The sequence below is a fragment of the Triturus cristatus genome, chromosome 6 (assembly GCF_964204655.1).
Source record: "Triturus cristatus chromosome 6, aTriCri1.1, whole genome shotgun sequence".
Classification (NCBI taxonomy): domain Eukaryota; kingdom Metazoa; phylum Chordata; class Amphibia; order Caudata; family Salamandridae; genus Triturus; species Triturus cristatus.
The window spans coordinates 1823421874-1823441240 of NC_140589.1; the positions used below are offsets into that span (position 1 = coordinate 1823421874).

The window sequence follows — 19367 nt, forward strand, 5'->3', positions numbered from 1 at the left end:
ACCTATCCTGCATGATTTAACTAGCCACTTATCTCGGCATTAACGCTACACGCCGAGTGTGTAATTCCAACAGCTGCAGAGACCTTTTGTGCCCCGAGTAAGTTGATTGAGTGATCGTTTCTAGTGCTTTAGATTTTGTCTCTTTGCCCTACACCTTGTTAGTTATAATCTCGCTGAGTATAGTTGTCACCACCATTTTCGCTGATGTTTCCTTACCAGATGAAGGTTGTTGCACTACCAATGTCGCTTGTTTTTTGCTTTCAATTTAAAAAAAAAATTGTAGCCACTAGGCATTCTTTATTATATTTTTAAGCGGTTAGACCTTAAGAGTTAACGATCAAAAAATGTTGAATAATAAAAGAAAACTGATGAAGAAACCAGCGAGTTTCATCGTATATTAAGTGCGCCCTTGTTAGTGAGAAGATGTTCTTTCTTACAACATTTTTGCACCTTCCCTTTTAAGGCACAATTCTCATCTTTCAGCTGTTGCATCTCTAATTCAGTGTCTGAATAATTGTGGTTAGCTGTTCAGTTTTTGAGGGAGCGCCAGCCATGGCCTGTGCCAGATCCTCCATGCCATCGCCCAAAGGGAACACCAATTGTTGTGAGCCACTCAAACTGAAACTCCAGATGGTTTCGATTGGGCAAAGATTGTCCCCAAATCCATCTGCTGACTAACTTCAGGTAGCAGTGATGTTAGGAAACACTGCGCTGACAGTAGTCCCCAAAGGGAAGAGGGGTTGGGAAAAGTGAGATAGAGAGAAATAATACTTGATGTTCAAAGTTCAAGTCTGCGCCACCAGACTGTTACCCTGGAAGCCGAATGCTTTGGGACTTTTTGGGCTGCAGCTCTGGATGCTACACAATTCAGTGCTTGTGTTCTATTTGCAGGGCGTACCTGTAATGAGCAGACATAAACTGCTATCAAGGGACTACCAACTTCCACATTGACATATAACACACAGTATGTGTTTTACTGATTATTATCTGCAATATACTTTATGTGTTCATGCCAACAGCATTAGCCTAGATGCTTTGATTCAGCATAATACACCATATGAAGGCTCATAAATGTTAAACAATCAAATTTGCGTTGATCTTTTTCTGTTGTTCAGGAGTGCCCAGTCTGTTTGTCACAATGCTACTTTTCAAAGACAAAGTTGGCACGTAAGCCACTAACACACTGGTCTCTTTTCTTAAGCTTGTACATCAAGTGTACAGTGGCTTGGAAAGTTCCATGCAACACAATTGGCTTGCAGCACAATATATCCCAGAGGAGTCAATGTATATCACATGCTAATACGTATCCTTGCACTCTTTATCTCAAATCCTGTGCGAAAAAATGCTGTTACCTGGTTTGTCTCTTGTTTTCCTACCAGATACACTAGTTCATCTTCAAAGTTTGTTGTTTGATTTCTCTCTTTGCAGGAAGTCGTAAAAGGCTAGACCGCTGCCGTCGTAGGAACTCCTGGGAGTTGCCTATGTTTAGGGGAGCTGAAACCTGGACTGCTGTCGTCGCAGAAAATGCTGGAATCCGAATGCCGACAGCGGGACTGGAGACTCTGAGCTGGGATCACAGGGATGCTACAGTAGCAGGTGAGCGTCAATCCATTCATGAGGCTAAGCGCTGAGTGCTGGCAGGAGCAGTTTAAATAGCTGCTACCTGTATGAGCACGCCTTTGTACGTGTATTGTGGTAATGAGTCCTTAATTAAGATTCACCCGTGCACATGGGCCACAAGCAGCAGTTTACACATGAATGCATGCTGCCAAACTGCTTTGCCTGTGTTGTGAGCAATGTGCACAACGACGGATGACAAGTGCCTCCCATGAACCGGCAACACAAGTCTTTTGCCTTTCAGTTCTTAAACAGTTCACTATTACAAATCAGTTCTCCAGAGTCTCTGGAAAATAACAGTGCACATGTGTGAATCTTAACAAATCCCTAACAATGCCACCAGAGTATCAGACACATATTCACTCACTGAAGGCCCGAGCTTCTAACCCCAGGGTGCGAGACACATAAGTCAGAGGGCAGGGGAGTCACCAAGAACTCAGGCCTACCAGGAGCATGTGATGGGCAGACTGGTTTTGAGGTGAGAGGATTCATTACACTCAACATGCTGCCCTGGGGTCAATTCACCCAACATGCTGCCCTGCGACCCATTCATTCAACATGCTGCCTGCGGCCCATTTACAAAATAAGCTTCCCTGTGGCCCATTCACTGAACATGCTGCCCAGCGGTCCATTCACTCAACATGCTGCCCTGCGGCCCATTCACCCAACATGCTGCCCTGCAGCCGATTCACTCAGCATGCCGTCCTGCAGCCATTCACTCTACAGGCCGTCCTACTGCCCATTCACTCAACATGCTGTCTTGCAGCCCATTCCTTCAACATGCTGCCAGCGGGCCATTCATAACATGCTGTCCTGTAGCCCATTCACACAACATGCTGCACGGCAGCCTATTCACTTAACATGCTGCCCTGCGACCCATTCACTCAACATGGTTCTCTGCGCCACATTCACTCAATATGCTTCCCTGCGGTCCATTCAATCAATATGCTACCCTGCAGCACATTCACGCACCATGCTCCCCTGCGGCCCATTCACTAAACATACTATGCTGCGACCCATTAACTCAACAGGCTGCCCTGCGACCCATTAACTCAACAGTCTGCCCTGCGACCTATTCACTCAACAGGCTGCCCTGCGACCCATTTACTTAACAGGATGCCCTGCAACCCATTAACTCTCCAGGCAGCCCTGCTACCCAGTCACTCAACAGGCTGCCCTGAGACCCATTTACTCAACAGGCTGTCTTATAGCCCTTTTGCTCAACAAACTGCGCTGCGGCCCATTCTCTCAAAACGCTCCCCTGGGGCCCATTTGCTTAACACGCTGCCCTGCAGCCCATTCATAACATGCTGTCCTGTTGCCCATTCACTTCACATGCTGTTTTGTAGCCCATTCACTCAACATGCTGCCCGCGGCCCTATCATAACATGCTGTCCTGTTGCCCATTCACGCAACATGCTATCCTGAAGCCCATTCACTCACATGCTTCCCTACAGCCCATTCACTCAACATGCTACCCTGCGGCCCATTCACTCATCATACTGCCCTGTGCCCCATTCACTCAATGTGCTGCCCTACGTCCCATTTTATCAACATGCTGCCCTGAGCTCATTCACTAAATATACTGCCCTGTGGCCCATTCACTAAACATACTGCGCTGCGGCTCATTCACAACATACTGCCATATGGCCCATTTGACAATAGGCTGCCCTACGGCCCATTCACTCAACAAGCTGGCCTGTGGCCCATTCACTCAACAGGCTGTCCTGTGCCCCATTCACTCAATAAGCTGCCCTGCAGCCCATTCACTCAACAGACTGTACTGTGGCCCATTCACTCAACAGGCTGCCCTGCGGCCCATTTACTCAAACATGCTGCCATACGGCCAATTCTCTCAACATGCTGTCCAGCGGCCCATTCACTCCACAGGCTGCCCTGTGGCCCATTCTCAACATGCTTCCCTGCAGCCCATTCACTCAACATGCTTCCTTGCAGCCATTCACTCATCACACTGCCCTCCGTCCCATTCACTCAATATTCTGCACTGTGTCCCATTTAATCAACATGCTGCCCTGTGGCACATTCACTAAACATACTGCCCTGTGGTCCATTCACTAAACATACTGCGCTGCGGCCCATTCACAAAATGCTGCCATACATTCGACAACATGCTGCCCTACGGCCCATTCACTCCACAGGCTACACTGCGGCCCATTCACTCAACAGGCTGCACTGCGGCCCATTCAATCATCATGCTGCCCTGCGGCCCATTCACTCATCACACTGCCCTGCGCCCCATTCACTTAATATGCTGCCCTACGCCCCATTCACTCAATATGTTGCCCTGTGGCCCATTCATTCAACATGCTTCCCTGCGGCACATTCACAATGTGCTGCTATACGGCCCATTCGTTCATCATGCTGCCCTACTGCCCATTCACTCAACAGGCTTCCCTGCGGCCCATTTACTTAACATGCTGCCATGCCGCCCATTCACTCAACAGGCTGCGCTGCGGCCCATTCACTCAACATGCTGCCATACGGCCAATTCTCTCAACATGCTGCTATACGGTCCATTCTCTCAACATGCTGTTCTGCAGTCCATTCACTCAACAAGCTGCCCTGCGACCCATTTGCTCAACAAGCTGCCCTGCAGCCCATTCAATCAACAGGCTGCGCTGCGGCCCAGTCACTCTACAGGATGCCCTGCGACCCATTTGCTCAACATGCTGCCCTGCGGCCCATTAACTCAACAGGCTGCACTGTGGCCCATTCACTCAACATGCTGTTCTGCAGCCCATTTACTCAACATGCTGCCCTGTGCCCAATTTGATCAACAAGCTGCGCTGCGGCCCATTCGCTCAACAGGCTGCGCTGCGGCCCAGTCACTCAACATGCTGTCCTCTGGCCCATTCAACAGGATGTCTGACAACCCCTACCATACCCGAGTACCTAGCATCTCACACACCAGGGTACCCTGCACCCTTTCAAGCCTTGAGCCCCTCACAGCCCTTTAGTAGCGGGTCAGTCTGCAGCTCATTCACAGCATCTCCGGCCGCTCAATCAACATCAGGGTATCCGGGAACTGGTGGGGCATACTCGGGGAAAGTTTCAATTGTAATAAAACTTGTTATCTCAAAGTGTTAGGGTTAGAGAGGCTGCCCATGAAATAGATGCTTAGATGGTGTGAAAGCAAAGGCTAGAGAAAGAAGGAGTATGGAGGGCTGAAAGAAGGAGAAGACACGAGTGAGAAACTGTGCACTAGGCAGAGGGAGGAACGAGGGACGGGAGGAAAGTGTAGGCAAGATAAGTGTTGTTCCCCTTGCTGATGCTCTGCGTGATCCTGAACAACCTGCCTTATTCATTTCAAGTTATACTCATAACACGTCAGAGGAGCAATGTCACCTGAGGGATGGCGCTTCTGTGTAAGGCCTCATACTGTCACATCCGTGTAACATGAGAGACAGCTCTGCTGAGTCAGTCAGATAAAGGTTTGTTTATTTAGACCTTAGGTCCTTAAACATGTACAGACATACAAACATAAAATCGCGATTTAAAAACCATCTAGAACTAAGAACTATAAAATAGTATAAAACTCCAAATCCATTAGAAGAATCTTCTTAAATATAAAAATAGATTCTATATAACAATTATTTAGATTCCAAGTATTATTTATAAAAACTGGAGTACATTTCATTAAAACAATACTAATAATAAAACATCCATTCTACAAATTAAAAAAAAACTTTTTTAACATCAAGCATAAACTTCCCTATTGCACATGCTACATCTAGTGAGTGCATTTCAGTTAACAGGTCTATTGCCTGTTTGCGATTCCTAACCTCAAATTTTAGGTAGACTGGTAGTAACCTCAAATTTTAGGTAGACTGGTCGTAACCACAGTTTACGTGCATCAAGAACATTTAGACATTCTAATAAGATGTGCAAAATATTGCATTTTGTGCCTAAGTTACAGGTACATTTCCCTTCATAGTCAGTCATGGCCCTTTTAAACCTATCATTTCCATAACATGGATTTATCCCAATCCTTATTTTTAATAATTCTCTCCTTAGCCAACAATTGGGAAGTATATCCATATATGGGAACTGTTGACCGTCTTGCCACGATTTTATCATAAAACATACAGATCTTTTCCCGTTCAAGTATTTCCTATCCTGCTCCTGTGATATTTCTTTCCCTATTGTCCTAAGTCCCCTCTTACTTATGGTAAGATGAAAGTTCTGCTGGCATACATCAACCCTCAAATCCCTGCACACCGTTGCTACAGTTTCTGTGACCCCCTTTGCCCACCTCATTTCACTCTGTAGGATCTCACGTTTACACCAAATGAAAACTTTTTGCTCCTCTTCACCGCCCAGGAGTTGCCAGAATCCTATTAGTGCCATGCTTGCCATTTTCTCCCAAGAAACCATTTCGGTTTCTAGTCTTATTGCCTGGATCGTAGAGGATCTGGTTAGGGACAATAATTTTTTAACACTTTTCCTTTCTTCCGCATCCCACTTCCTCTTACCACTTAGGAATAGCAATTCAGCCCTATATAAAAACTGAGGTGGTACCATAGCCGTGTAAGCCTTCAGAACTGGTCTATCCATCATTTCTCCATAGATATTATTGAATTTCCTCAGGCCACTAACCAAGGATAGAGCCCGCAGTGTTAATGCATCCAAAAGTACTTCCCACTTCATAGATTTCTCAAACCAAGGGGCATATTATCAACGGCCAGCGATAATTATCGCTGGCCGTGTTTAGCGTGCACAATTCTAATGCCGCCTATCGCCAGATTCTATCACCCAGTCAGCGCACTATTAGCAACGCGCATCGCCGAGGCGATAGAAATCCCGGCAATAGTGGTGTAATTCGGCATTATCGCAGCATTTCCTGAGATAAAACACAGCGTTAGGGCAAATATAGTAAATAGGGAGATGTGGACTTAGCATGACAATCCATACACGTGACACGTATGGCCAAGTAATAAAAATAGCAGGCGTAAGAAACCGGCGATATACCCGGTTAGCGCTACTTTTTAAGTCACTAGGTGGGATAGTGATTCCCTTGTTGATAGGGAGAAGCCGGGTTAGTGATTATTTTCGCTAGATTCCTGTCGGGAATGCCTACCTCGCATCCCATTAGCAATGCGAGGCGAGGCGCTAAGGAGAAGGGCGCTAAGGCATGGATCCACTCGTTAGCGTGTCCATGCTGATAGGGCGATAAAATTATCGCCGCTTTTCTTCCGAAAACGGATGCTAAAGCGGCAATAATTTTATCGCCAGCCCTTGATGATATGCCCCCAAATTCCTAGGTATTTGTACTCCTTAAGTATCTCCAATTTTATGGAGCCTAGGAATCTGTTGAAAATCTTCCTCCTTTTGATAAAGCACAAAATCTTAGTTTTTTCCAAGTTTACTGTTAATCTCTTACAACTACAGTACTCACCAAACACTTTAAGCTTTCTTTGCAGACCTATCTCAGTTTGGTCCACAATCACCAAATGGTCTGCATAAAGCAAGCATGCGATTTGTTTCCCATCTATTTTTGGACTGGCACCTTTCTCAGAATGGCTGGCAAATCAGCTATAAATAAGGAAAAGAGTAACAGGGCCAAGACACACCCCTGCCTTAACCAATTTTCAATCAGTTTCTTCTGTGACAGTGCTCCCTCTGTGTCCAAGATAACCTGGGCCCAATTCTGACGATGTAACCCTTGAATTGTAGACAGGAGACCGCCTTTCGATGTCTACCAGGTCAAATGCGGCCCGGGTGTCTACGGAACAGCAGAACAGATTACTCCCCAGTTCCATCGATTTATGAGCCATTGCCCATAACGCGAAGCAGTAATCGATTGTAGAGTGGCCCTCCCTGAAGCCACCCTGCTGTGGAGGCACAATTTGGGTTTCCTCAGCCCACTCCTTAAATTTTCCCAAGATTGTTTTAGAAAACACCTTTTCACTGATATCCAATACATTTACTAACCTATAATTTTTGGGATTCATTGTATATCCTGGATATCCTGGATAGGTCTAATGATTGCCCCTCTCCAATTTTCCTGCATGTTCCAAGAATCGAGGATTCAATTGAACATTTTGGTGAAAAAATCTGTCCACCAGTCTGGTCTAGTTCGTATATCAGTAAGATCTGTGCAGACTGAGCGATAGCACAGCTATCTGAGGCTGGAACCTCTACTTTCTGTGTGGACCAAGAGATAGCTGTTCTGGCTGAAGCCTTAACCTGGACGTCCTTTGGGGAACAGCTCTACGGTGTGAGGTCTGTAATGCCCGAGACATCTAACATATAGTTCTGTTATCCAAAAGCTTATACCTATAAGATCTGTGATGCCTGAGGGATATATCTCTTGTGTGGGACTTTGATCCCTTTGAGGTAGAAAGAAATTGGGTGAAGTCTGCAAATTATGCAGCATATGATACAGTACGTGGCAAATTAAGCAAATCCATAACTATGGCGAAAACATCACAGACATAGAATTACATATTTTCAGTGACTCCAACTTAAGGCAGACACAGCATCAGCCAAAAGTCGGTAGGCATGCCTTTTAAAATTCTCCGACATGCACTGGTGGACATAATGGCATGCATAGATGTCATGTGCAATAGAAAATCATGGAAATATTTGTACTTGCCTGTGTTGAAGGTGTATGTGGATGGCATTTTTAACCTAGTTAGTGTACCTGTTTCTGCCAGTCTATGTGGATGTTGTGTTTAACCCAGTTTATGTACCTGTTTCTGCCAGTCTATGTGGATGTTGTGTTTAGCCCAGTTTATGTACCTGTGTCTGCCAGTGTATTTGGTGATTGGGCAACCTTGCCTTCTGTTGACCCTCAAATATTTATTCTTCCCCAGCTGCTTCCCCACCGTGTTTCTGCAAGTCTCTGGTCACCTCAGCGGGCTGCTCTTCCTCCGACTATGACCTTGGGAAAACACACATGAGACGTAAGATGCATTAGCAACTTGGTTTGCTATCATACCTGTTTTGATGGCTGCTGTTCACTACATGATCACGCTACCTGACAGTCAACATCTATGTCTTCCAGTGAAGAGTGGGGCAGTTTGCCCATTTTTGTGGTGACTGTCTTGAACTGGGCATGGCTGTATCTGTTCTGGCCCTATCATGAATGATGTAAGGTTGTCTAAACTCCGGGCTGGGAATCTGGCAAAGACCTTACAGTGCGTATGTATTAATGATACAAGACTGTTACTGGTTTGCAGTTGTCATTAAGTTATCATTTTTAGGAATGAGATTAATCATTTCTTGCTAGAATGACCCTTTTTATTGAATCAACTTCAGAGAAATGTTATAAAAGGTCTAGGAGTTTGGGGAGGTTTCAGCAGTGAATCGACTATGGAGTTAGATAGGCAAGCTACCTTGGTCTCAGGGTTTCCACATCTCAAAATGTATCATGGCCATATTAATTTAGACAAGGGTGTTGTTATCTTTAAGAAAGGAGAGAAGGATTAGTTCTGTTGGGAGGAGGGCTGAGCAGTATTGGAGATCATAGATAGGTCAGTCTAGTTGCAAAGCATATCATGTCCTGTGGGTGGGCCCAAAATGGGAGTAGGGATGAGAAGTGTTTGAGATCTTAGATAGGTCGATTTAGTTGCGAGGCGTATCATTTTCTGTAGAACGTAAAAATGGGAGGAGGGATGAGAAGTGTTTGAGATCTTAGATAGGTCGATATAGTTGCGAGGTGTATCATTTTCTGTAGCACGTAAAAATGGGAGTAGGGAGGAGAAGGGTTTGAGATCTTAGGTCTGTCTAGCTACGAGACGTATAATTTCCTGTAGCACATAAAAATGGGAGTAGGGAGGAGAGGTGTTTGAGGTCTTAGACAGGTTGTTCTAGTTGCGAGGCATATCATTTCCTGTAGCACGTAAAAATGGGAGTAAGGAGGAGAGGTGTTTGAGATCTTAGACAGGTCGGTCTAGTTGCGAGGCATATCATTTCCTGTAGCATGTAAAAATGGGAGTAAGGAGGGGAGGTGTTTGAGATATTAGACAGGTCGGTCGAGATGCGAGGAGTATCATTTCCTGTAGTACGTAAAATAGGAGGAGGGATGAGAAGTGTTTGAGGTCTTGGATAGGTTGGTTAAGGTGTGAGGTGTATCATTTTCAGTAGTTGGGCATAAAATGGGATGAGCAGTGCTTGAGATCTTCAACGGGGGTGTCTACTAGCGACGTATTTAATTTTGTGTAACAGGCCAGAAGAATGCCTTGCAAATCTCACGTGTCCCTTTTCAGCATCTCCTGCAGGTAGATTTATGTTCTCTTTAATTTTTAGCCAGTTGACCAGAGCGATCCCAGCATGGCCAGGAATGGCCAAAGCTGTGTTCTTTTTTTCTAGTGTAGCATGTATAATTCCCATGACAAGTATTGTGTTTATAAAAGATAAGTGAGGGTGATCGATTGTGTGAAACTCACAACTCTCATGATGATTTCCATCGGGAGATCTTCATCCTCATAATTTGTTTTCTAGTATAAATGATCTCATGTATCTTGTGATCATGACTATCCACCATGTGTAAGTCATTCATCTTTATTCTATATCACAGTATGACTGACCATGTCATGAGTGATGTAATATGTGAGGTCATAAGCTGTACATTGCGGGGTGTAAGTGATAGTTCAGCTAACTATAACTGCTGAATTTCACTGGTTTTGTATGAGTGAAACCTGACTATGACGTCCCTGTAACCCTTGCGTTTTTAGTGAATTCTAAGGTTTTTTAATTCCATTTCTTAACTATAACGTCCCTGTAACCTTTGGCTTTTTCAGTGAATTTCTAAGGTTTTTTTTAATGTTGCTTCCTAACTATAACGTCCCTGTAACCTTTGAACCTTTTAAGTGAATTGCTAATGTTTCTTGAATTTTGTTTCCGAAATGTAACCACTAACCTTTGATAGTGAGTGTGTGAGTTAGTTTATGAGTGGCTCAGTAAGACTATGGATTGGTCTGTGAATCGGTTTGAGAGTGTCTGAGTGGGTCTGTGAATGGGTGTGTGTGTCTGAGTGCTCTCTATTTTACCCTCTTCTGCTCTGTTTTGCGTTTCCTGCTTGTTTTTCTGCATTCTGTTTTTCCTTTCCTGCCTGTTTTGTCTTTCCTGTTCATCTTTCTGCCTTGTTTTGCCTTTTCTGCCCTCTGTTTTGCCATCTTCTGCTCTGTTTTGCCTTTTCTTCTCATTTTTCATCTGCCTGTTTTGCTCAGTTTCTGCCTTTCTGCTCGTTATTTCTGCCCTCTCTTTTGCCTTCTCTGCTCATTTGTGTGCCCTCTCTTTTGCCCTTCTGTGCTAGTTTCTTCCCTCTTCCCACAGAAGGGGGGGGTGGGGTGGGAGGGGGCTTTGCTTCACAAATGCTGTTTGGTTGACTGAGTATCCCACTACCACACTGCAAGACATATGAGCATTTGTGAATTTAGTTGGAAGTGTTAATTTTTTTATAATGTTTTATTTTTTCTACACTGGGATCGCACATATGGCATTTTCTCCTTTCTTCTACTTTTCTGTGACTTTTAAACACATCCTCAAATGTTCCTGTCCATTTTCAGACTTATTCGTTTTACCTTTGCCTTTAAAATAAATAAATAAATGGATGTGACACTGAGTACTACTTAATGATGGAAGCACCTTGTAGTATTTAATAAATAGGGTTGCAGTCGAGAAGTTTCCAAAAACAATATGAAGCCCTTGACACATGCTCATTTGACAGGCAGGTGTGTTGTTTTCACAGAAAAAAATTCACCAATTCCACATGGGAGCGAGCAAATAACTCCAGAGCAGAAAAGCGCGGCGGGAGACCTGCTGCAGATCATGGAGGCCACCAGGTTCTAGAAAGTTCTCGAGGAGAAAATTGAAAGATCGCACCTGGAAAACACACGAATAATATCAGCGTACCAAGAGAATACAGCCTATAAGGTGCTTTTGGGCAGAGACTGGCATGTTGGAGTTTTATGAAAGCGCAGGCAGATTTCATGTTGTAGAATTTGTTGTTAATTAAGCATTTAGATGAATGGTGTCCTAAATAAGAGGATCAGAATCCATGCCGGACATTCAGGATGTCCACAAGACAACTTTTCATACAATATATATATAAATGGATCTAATTTACATATCCAGTGGTAATTCTGAATGTCTATTGGTCAACCCTTACATGGCCTGCATTCATGTCAGTATGTTGGAAATGTAAAGCATCAGAGAAAGATTACTACAATACTTCTAGGTCCTTGTAAGCAATACTTGATAAACACTAGCTGTGCTCTTACAATATATGAGGGTCTTGTTTGTCCTTAATAACCAGGAGTGAGGAGTTTAATGGCCAGTATGTATCGTCTGTATGTTTTCATCTTCTTGTTCCCTTGTGTTCTCTTCTGTCCAGACTCTGCTCTCTGTATATTTCCCCGGTTGTTTTTAGTGACAGCTGAGCTGCTCTTAGTAGCTTAATGCTTCGTTGCTACTTTTTGGATGTATTTCTGTCAGGAAACGAAGATAACTTTTTTTACAAGTTTTGTATAATGTCAGATTCACCATTAATAAATTTGCTACTGAAAAGAAAAGGCATACTGCCCACAGTCTGATTCTCCAGTGTTACCGGTATGTGTCCCAACCTGGCACTTATTTTATGGCCACCCAACTACTCAATCTTGGCAGTTACTATTGTCAAAGAAGAAAAAAACCAGCAAAGGTTTTTCATGTGTATTCCTCGAAAATGCCATCGTTTCAAAGCTAGTAAATAAATATCTATGACATGTACCCCAACAAAGATACTTTGCAATTGAATTTACAATGGTGCATTAAAAAAGGGTTGTATTAGGGGAACTGCTACTTTTAAATTCAATAAAATTATTTTACAGCTAAGCAGATATATTATTTACTGTTTTATTTAATTTACATAGCACATGCACACCAAGGTTTCTTGTCGCTGTGGAGGGTAACAAAGTTTACAAACAGATTTATCTAATGCACATTTATAGATTTCAACAATTGTGGTTCTCATGGAATGAGCCCGAAGGCCCTCAAGATGCTTTTTCTGGGTCAAAGTGTAGCACATCTTGATACACAAGACCATCCATCTTAACAAGGTCCCTTCTAGTCCAGCTTCCCTTTCTTTACATTGGCGACCCCAACGAAAAGTTAATCGTCCAAATGGTGTTCCCTAGTCCTGTCAATATAGAAGCTAAGGGCCCATTTGAGATACAACCAGTAGAACCTGCCTTCTTCCTCCTTAGATGGCTGGGCAGCAGAGACAAAAAGACAGGGAGTGTGACAGCCTGCCCCAAATGGAAGGGCAACACCACTTTTTAGAGAAAACACTAAAGAACTAATTTGTAAGGATGGAACATAATATAGTCACAGTGGCTGCACTGAAAGCGCCTGCCAATCCCAGACACGTCACGTGGAAGTGACTGCAATAAAAGAGACAGTTTTAAAAGTCAGCAACCAGAGAGCAACTATTCATTGGCTCAATCAGGAGCGGCCCGTCACCTGCCACAGTGGCAGACCGGGCCGGAGGTGGGAGCTAGGGAGCTGGGGGGGTTGGGAGGGAGGTGAGGGGGGCAGGAGACAAAAGATATGTTTAAAAAAAATTACCAACCTGATCGCCGCCGCCTCGACCGTCTGCTCCATCACGCTCTTCCTGCTTCTGGGACTGGCCCCCAGGCTGCACTGCGGCCAATCCAGACGCTGCATGAAAGAAGCGTCAGGTTTGGCCGGAGTGCTGCGACTTTGCGCTCCCAGGCTGACTGGGAACCTGTGCCAGCTTCACTGCGCATGAGGGTTTGGCCGGCCTGAAACGGCAGGCCAAACCCTCATGCGCAGAGAAGGGACAAGGGAGTGCACTGCCACTTCCCCACCACAGTGTCGCCAGAGTCCTGGGGGCGGGTCTAGGGGGATTAAAATAAAATGATAATAAAACAGGTTTAAAACCCGTTTATCGTTTTATGTGCGGGTAGTGGAGAGGAGTGCGACGCTCCAGCGCCCTAATGGAGGGGCCAGCGCTGGGTTCAATGGCTTGAACATCAAAAAAGTAAGAATCAAATTAAAGTTTCACTGTGGCTTAACAAAGAAGCAACATATAAGTAAGGCTTCCTCCAAAAAAAAAACATCACAAAGGGGGAATGAATGAAGAGGGCTGATCCGGCAAAGACAGAGAGCCACAAAGTGAGCCCACAGCAAGGCTTTACAGGCCAAAGATAAAACAAACACATGAACATCAGATAATTTAGCCCGAAGAGGTGTGTCGATTCTTGCACCAGGTGTAAGAAATTATGTTATTTGTTGAGAGGAAGGAAAACCCTACTCAAGCAACAATCACAATCCTTGTTAGGGTAATACACAAAAGTCACTCAATGAACCTGGGCTTAACTCTCTGGTAACTTGGCAGATAAGCAGTCATTTGTATCTTAGAGGCACTGTGTAAAGTATTTATGCAGTACACAAACAGTAATAAAGTGAAAACACAACGCAAAAAAATCACAAACCAATTTAGAAAAATAGAGAATATACGTTCAACAAACCCCAATAAGTGAATATTCAGCAAAATCCTAAAGTTTATACAAAGTAGTGTGTATGTATATGTACACACAACAAAATATGATACACACTAAATAATAACATACTCTTCAATAAGGTTAGTGTGTTACAACTGTTCATGCTGGTAACAGTGTCCTGCTCTTCTAACTACTGGGGCTGAATGCCATTTACTTAAGGCAACATTCTGGGTAGGCTCCGCTAGAGAATACACGTCTTAGGAGTCCCACAAAGGCTATTCAAAGTCTAAAGTGTCCTAGCACCCTCAGCAATCCAGGCAGAGCAGATTTCTCCCACAAAGGCTCTGTGACTCAAGGTGCACTCTTACCCGCTACTGCTGGAGAGAGGACGGAAGGCCCAGGAGCGTTCAGAAGTCCTGGGTCATGGTCAACTTTGGCTGGTGCCGGCGATGAGTGGAAGTATCGTCGTGGCCAGTACAGGATCTGCACCTCCACAGCACTGCACAGTTGTAGTAAGCTTGCACTGTCTTCGATGCCAGACTTGAGGTTGAGACTCAAGTTCTGATGACAACGTAGCAGCTCTGAGTTCACAAAAGCACGCGGTACACAGGCAATGGCTCACTGCTTCCTCTACGACTCCCCCACCTAGCACACAGGGATCTCTCTCTGCTCACTCAAGGCGATGCCCTTCCTTTGGGTCACAGGGTGACGACTATCGACACCACAGCGCTGCACCAGGGTGACAGCCCTTAAGATTCACCACAGCCCCCACCTGGCATACAGGGGCTGCATTCCATGCACTTAGGGCACCATTCCATTTTGGGTCAAAGTACTGCATCGGGAGATGGCCCTATCTTCACTACAGCACTACACCAGGACTACGGCCCTTCAGATTCAGTCCAGCCCCACCTGGCATGCAAGATGGCCCGATTAGTGCAGAGGACCCGATGCACCCGAATCTCACACTCAGTTCCCAGGATCCACTCAACGAGATGCCCGATGGACCTCGCTCCCTTCAGCCTTTCTCCTTCTCCTCACAGTGTCCAATAGTTTCGGGTCAGGCAGAAGCTGGTGCACTAGGTACCAGGCAGTGCTATGGATTCGCCTGGGTAATGTTTCCCAGGGGCGTCTCCTCCGTTATGGCAGAGGAGCGTCAGCCCCGCTGAAAGCCAAAGGCAACCAACAAAAATAAAATGAAAATAAAACATTTTTACTATCATTTTATTTTTCATCCTGTAGGCTGTGAGCTGAGGGAGGGCAGGGTCATCCATTCTGCTGAAGTTGCAGCATCAGGGAAGAGGGGGGAGTGATGGCCACTGCTAAGTGCGCATGACGGTTTAGCCAGCCCTCTGGGGCCGACCAAGCGGTCATGCACACTTAGCCTTTCTCCTCCCTGAGCTGTGTTGTACAGTCGCGTGAAGAACCAACTTAGGCTTCCAGTCCATGTCTAGGCGCCAAATCAGGGTCCTCAGTCCAATGCCAGCGCTGCTCTCATGCTGGGAATAGGATTCCCAGCATGACAGCAGTGATGGGATTGGCACCTCGCAGCCTGTGCAGTGTGCAGCAGTTCCTGGACGTCCGGGAGGTGAGGATCGGGAGCAAGGTGTTGGCCATCGGAGCAGGGAAGTGCAATTTTCTATATTTATAATTCTTTATTTTTTGTTTGTATTCTCCCTGTTGGACCCGGCCTCGTGGCGTGGTCCTTAACCCCCTGGATTGTGCCCGTTCCCCGCCCCGGCCGTCACGGGCCACCCGTCTGAACTGCACCAAGGCCCTTCACCCGGAGCTGCACGTGGTCGCATACTCCTCGTGGCTCCGCCATCTTGTTGGCATCCACGTCACACCGTGCACTAGCCGGCGCGACCCCGCTCAACCCGGCCTCGACCCCAGCGAAGCCCCGACATCGAGGCACCACGAACTAGCCAGGGGGTGCCGCAGGAATCGATGGGACCCCCAACTGTCCTCCCCTCTCGAGGTGTGATCGCCCTGCAACTCCCATGGGCCTGGCGCCTCTCCTGCTGGGCGTCTGGCCACCTCCACCCGGCCACTCCGCCCCCTCGGGCGCATAGGTCCGGACATCAAAGGGCTCCAGACCTATATCTGGGGCGACCCCACCACAGCTCGGCAGTTGTATCCCGGAGTCGAGAGCCCTGCTGATTGAATCGCGGCTGACCCTACGGAGAAGAACTCTTGTCGAAACCATCACGAGCCCTGCTGACTGCGTCGCGGCTCCTTCTTGTGAACCCTTTCTGAACCACCTGGAACATCGGAGCCCTGCTGACGCTGTCGCGGCCCAACCTCGCTGAAACCTTCCTCGGAGCCCTGCTGACGACGTCGCGGCTCGAGCTGAGCAGAAACCATCTTGAGAGCCCTGCTGATTGAATCGCGGCTCTCCACGAACTGTACGCCAGAGCCCTGCTGACGCCGTCGCGGCTCGACCCATCCGAGATCCGGAGGTCCTCCAGCTTGAGGATAAGAACTGGGCCCCAGGTACCCTCGTACCGCACTCCTGCCAAAGACTGTCCCGCTACCCCTACCCTTCCAAAGAGACACTGAGACTTTTGGTGGATCCCTCGATCCCTACGTGTAAATATTGACCTCGTAACCTTTTTATTGATGATAAAGAATTGCTTGTCTTGAGACAACCTCCTTGAGTCCGGTGTGGTGGTGTTACTGTGCTAGTACGTGATAGGAGAAGGATCTCTCAGGAGACTTCTCGGCAGCGCTCGGCTACTTCGTGCAGTGAGAGGGCCCCCCTTGGTGGTCTCACCGACTCCTCGGGGTCCGCCTTCCAACATTTGGTGGCCAGCGACGGGATCCGAGCCGAACGCAGTACGTACCAGCCAGTACCCACTAGCTACCCATCCAAACGAATAGCATCATGAGCAGCCAGGAAAACAACGCGACAATGGAGTTCCAGCCCGAACGGCTGGAAGAATATACGCACAAAGAATTAAAACAGTTCTGCAAAGACAAAGGCATTGCAACCACCAGCCTAGGTACCAAAGAAGAGATGCAGAAAGCTCTGAGGGCATGGTTGGAGGCCGGGGCAGGCCCCTCCCAGGAAGAAGGGCCCTTGCCCCTGACGGAGACCACAGCAACCGCACTGACTCCGGCAACCGGAGGAAGAAAGAGCCTAGAAACCGGCCTCCCCGAAGAAGAAATACGAGAGCGGGAAAAGGTCCGGAGCCACGAGCTAGAGCTCGCCCGACTGCGGCTGGACGGCGAACTCCAGCTGGCAGAAAAGAAACTGGCCCTCGAGCAGCTACGCCTTCAAGAAGAGATAGAAGAGAAGAGACGACACCGGGAGTTGGAGGAAAAGAAACTAACTCTTGAGCACGAGCGCAGTCTCAAGGAGCTCGAGATCAAGGCCAAGAACGGAGGGACCGACACCCCCAGTACTAGAGACACTCTACCGCCTCCCGAGGCCAAGGTACATATCCCGAAAGAGGTCGTCAAGGAGTATTACAAGAATGACGACATCCAACAATGGTTTAAGGCCTACGAGGTGGCCATGACCTCCCATCGGGTGCCCCGAAAAGACTGGGGCGCAGGCCTGTGGGGGCGATTCCTGAGTGAAGGGCGGGACACGCTGCTCCAGCTACCGGAGGAGGTGATGACCTCCTACGATCACATGAAGGAGGCCCTGCTCACCCGCTACGGGCTAACCGCGGAAATGTACCGCCAGCGGTTCAGAGACTGCAAGAAAATCCCGGGTACCACATGGGTGGAATATGTGGACTTTTTCAGTCGGGCCCTAGAAGGGTGGATCAAAGGAAGCAAAGTAACCACCTACGGGCAGCTGGTCGACCTCATCGTGTGGGAACATCTTTCCAACAATTGCTTCGTGGAACTGAGACAGCACCTCCTCGACAGCAAAATGACCGACCCGCGAAAACTTGCCGTCGAGGCCGATCGATGGGTCAACTCCCGGGTCCCCCGGAGCTCAATGGGGGAGTACCAGAGGAACCCCAACGGACCCCCACGCCAGCGCGGTGGGGGGGGAGGGCCGAACAGGAACAGAGACCCTCCCGCCGGGGCCCCCAGGAGCCCCCCTCGAGGGCCACCGCAGCCACATCTCTCCCCGAGCCTAGCTCGAAGGGTGGGCCCGGCCCGACCCGGACCACGGCCACCAGTGACCTGCTATGGCTGCCAACAAACCGGACACTTTGCCAGTGATCCGGCCTGCCCTCTGAACCGAAGAAACGGGGCCGGCGGGCCCCCGCCCCGGCAGCTGACAGCCGCTGCCTTGGGGGGTGAAGAAGAGGAAGAGGAGGCCCTCGACCGAGAGAACAATGAGTGGGAGCCGGCAGCCATGTCCCTGGTCTGCCTGGGTAGCCGAGAGATGGTACCCTGCACCCCCATCCCAACCAACACCCAGAAGTACCGGCAGCAGGTCACGGTCAACGGACAACGGGCCGAAGCCCTTCGCGACACAGGCGCCAGTATCACCGCTGTCCGCTGCCACCTGGTGACCCCTGAACAGATTCTACCGAATGTGTTGTGCCCCGTACGGACGGCCGACAACAGTGAAAGCCTATGCCAGATGGCCCTGGTCCCCTTCGAGTGGGGAGGGGTGACGGGCCTGCTGAAGGTGACAGTGCGCGACGACGCCCCTGTCGACTGCCTCCTGGGGAACGACTTGGAAAGTTCCCCCTGGGCTCAAGTAGAACGACGAGAGCACCTCCGAATGTTGGGACTAGCTGATTGGGCCTGCGCCATCACCCGGTCCATGACCGCCCAGGCCCCCCGCTCATCCTCGACCTCCGGGACCGCCCAACCCGAGGGGCTCACACCCCCTCCCACCAGCAGCGAGGAAGAGGCGGACACCGACCCTGGGCCCAGCGAATCCTCCCCCAAAGAGATGGCTTCTCCGAGCGCCCTACCAGAACTGACGCAATGGCAACACGAAGGGGGCCCCACCAGAGAGCAGTTCCAGCAAGAGCAACAGTCCTGTCCCTCTCTCGAAGGGGTCCGACAACAGGCGACCGCGCAAGCCAACAGTGACCAGACCGGCACCCACTGGATCTACTGGGCCGAGGGCCTGTTGTACAGTGAACAGAAAGTAGCAGAACTCGGGGCCAGCCGCGTGTTGGTGGTCCCCCTCCGCTTCCGGGAGTTCCTTCTCAACCTGGCCTATGACGTGCCCCTCGCCGGACACTTGGGGCAAGACAAAACGTACAGTCGTCTGGTGACCCACTTCTACTGGCCCCGGATGCGGAGAGATGTGGACAACCACTGCCGGTCCTGCCAGACCTGCCAAGCCAGCGGAAAGACGGG

At 48.1% G+C, this 19367-nt stretch overlaps 1 long non-coding RNA gene across 1 annotated transcript; it reads left to right on the top strand.

Annotated features, from left to right (window-relative positions):
* Window positions 1-1534: 1534 nt before the first annotated feature.
* On the top strand, window positions 1535-11624 carry LOC146822101 (uncharacterized). The gene is made up of 3 exons (XR_014962808.1): window positions 1535-1596; window positions 8454-8543; window positions 11333-11624. It is a non-coding gene; the product is annotated as an uncharacterized LOC146822101 (long non-coding RNA).
* Window positions 11625-19367: the final 7743 nt, after the last annotated feature.